Source organism: Vanessa atalanta, unplaced genomic scaffold, assembly GCF_905147765.1.
Source record: "Vanessa atalanta unplaced genomic scaffold, ilVanAtal1.2, whole genome shotgun sequence".
In the NCBI taxonomy this organism is placed as follows: domain Eukaryota; kingdom Metazoa; phylum Arthropoda; class Insecta; order Lepidoptera; family Nymphalidae; genus Vanessa; species Vanessa atalanta.
In genome coordinates this window covers 5,001-7,500 of record NW_025920000.1, presented here as the reverse complement: position 1 = coordinate 7,500, position 2,500 = coordinate 5,001, and the positions used below count along the sequence as shown (strand labels likewise).

The 2,500-nt window shown below is 45.7% G+C and overlaps 2 non-coding genes across 2 annotated transcripts in view; both read right to left on the bottom strand.

Moving 5' to 3' along the window:
• Positions 1-50: 50 nt before the first annotated feature.
• LOC125076610 lies at positions 51-207 on the bottom strand. The gene has a single exon (XR_007120550.1). It is a non-coding gene; the product is annotated as a 5.8S ribosomal RNA (ribosomal RNA).
• A 457-nt stretch (positions 208-664) lies between these two features.
• Positions 665-2,500, bottom strand: part of LOC125076613 — a 1,903-nt gene continuing 67 nt past the window's right edge. Inside the window, exon 1 of the ribosomal RNA XR_007120554.1 lies at positions 665-2,500. This exon is cut by the window's right edge and continues 67 nt beyond it. This is a non-coding gene — a ribosomal RNA (small subunit ribosomal RNA).

The window sequence follows — 2,500 nt, the reverse complement described above, 5'->3', positions numbered from 1 at the left end:
GACATTACGACATTAAACATTGAACAGTGTGGTTTATATTTTTATACAGCCGGCCCTCAGACAGGAGTGGTCCTGGATGTTTCTCCACGGACCGCAATGTGCGTTCGAAATGTCGATGTTCAAATGTGTCCTGCAGTTCACACTATGACGCGCAGTTAACTGCGTTCTTCATCGACCCGCGAGCCAAGTGATCCACCGTCCAGGGTAATGGTTTTTAATTTGTTTTATTTTTATAATTTCTACGATCACTCGAACGATTCTATACGCCAGTGATATGAGTTTATTTTTTTTTTATTTTTTTTTTTTTTTTCGTTTTTTTCTCTTATTTTTAGTATACAGAGAAAAATTCAAAAAATTAAAAAAAAAAAAAAAAAAAGTTAAAAAAAAAAAAAAGTACAAAAAAAAAAAAAAAAAATATACATTTTATTTGAAGATGACGATGTGCGTTAACACATCGTACTTTCCTCGAAATCGACATCGAAAAATATCAGAATAGGACGCGTTACACGACTCTGGACTCTGACTCGGACACACTGCTGTGTGAGAGAGAGAGAGTGAGAATCGCGTCCTCGCATCGAAACGACACATTCCGAACGTCGATATTTGTGTTTTAGAATTTTATTATCGTTCATTATCGCACTCTTTCGAGATTGATAATTTACGTTAATGATCCTTCCGCCGGTTCCCCTACGGAAACCTTGTTACGACTTTTACTTCCTCTAAATGATCAAGTTTGGTCAACTTCCCAGCAACGCCGACGGCCGTGAAGCCACCGCGTGTCGGTCCGAAGACCTCACTAAATCATTCAATCGGTAGTAGCGACGGGCGGTGTGTACAAAGGGCAGGGACGTAATCAACGCGAGCTTATGACTCGCGCTTACTAGGAATTCCTCGTTTATGGGGGATAATTGCAAACCCCAATCCCCAGCACGAAGGAGTTTCAACGGGTTGCCCGGGCCTCTAGGCCAGGGAGAACATGCTGATTCCTTCAGTGTAGCGCGCGTGCGGCCCAGGACATCTAAGGGCATCACAGACCTGTTATTGCTCAATCTCGTGCGGCTCGAAGCCGCCGGTCCCTCTAAGAAGAATTTTAATACGCCGCCAGTGAGTTGCTCGACCGAAATCGAGCACACCTAAATGACGACGCCTATTTAGCAGGCTAGAGTCTCGTTCGTTACCGGAATTAACCAGACAAATCGCTCCACCAACTAAGAACGGCCATGCACCACCACCCACCGAATCAAGAAAGAGCTATTAATCTGTCAATCCTTCCGGTGTCCGGGCCTGGTGAGATTTCCCGTGTTGAGTCAAATTAAGCCGCAGGCCCCACTCCTGGTGGTGCCCTTCCGTCAATTCCTTTAAGTTTCAGCTTTGCAACCATACTCCCCCCGGAGTCCAAAATCTTTGGTTTCCCGGAAGCTGCCCGCCGAGCCATTGTAGTAACGTCGGCGGATCGCTAGATGACATATTTACGGTTAGAACTAGGGCGGTATCTAATCGCCTTCGAACCTCTAACTTTCGTTCTTGATTGATGAAAACACCTTTGGCAAATGCTTTCGCTGATGTTCGTCTTGCGACGATCCAAGAATTTCACCTCTAACGTCGCAATACGAATGCCCCCAGTTATCCCTATTAATCATTACCTCGGAGTTCTGAAAACCAACAAAATAGAACCGAGATCATATTCTATTATTCCATGCACGAAATATTCAAGCGGCATTTTGAGCCCGCTTTGAGCACTCTAATTTGTTCAAAGTAAAATTGTCGGCCCATCTCGACACTCACTGAAGAGCACCGCGATAGGATTTTGATATTGAACCGGCGTTTTACCGCCGGCTCACCGACGATATGCTCCGCAGACGTGTCAGTATCACCGCGGATGCGGTGCACCGACAGCGCGGCGCACAAATGCAACTACGAGCTTTTTAACCGCAACAATTTTAGTATACGCTATTGGAGCTGGAATTACCGCGGCTGCTGGCACCAGACTTGCCCTCCAATTGTTCCTCGTTAAAATATTTAAAGTGTACTCATTCCGATTACGAGGCCTCGAAAGAGTCCCGTATCGTTATTTTTCGTCACTACCTCCCCGTGCCGGGAGTGGGTAATTTGCGCGCCTGCTGCCTTCCTTGGATGTGGTAGCCGTTTCTCAGGCTCCCTCTCCGGAATCGAACCCTGATTCCCCGTTACCCGTGACAACCATGGTAGTCGCAGAAACTACCATCGAAAGTTGATAAGGCAGACATTTGAAAGATGCGTCGCCGGTACTGGACCATGCGATCGGCAAAAGTTATCCAGATTCATCAAAATTAACGACTTCGGACGAGACGCCCTCCGTCGATTGGTTTTGATCTAATAAAAGCACTCATCCCATCACTGGTCAGAGTTCTGATTGCATGTATTAGCTCTAGAATTACCACAGTTATCCAAGTAACTGAGTAAGATCTAAGGAACCAAAACTGATATATTGAGCCATTCGCGGTATCGCCTTAATACGGCT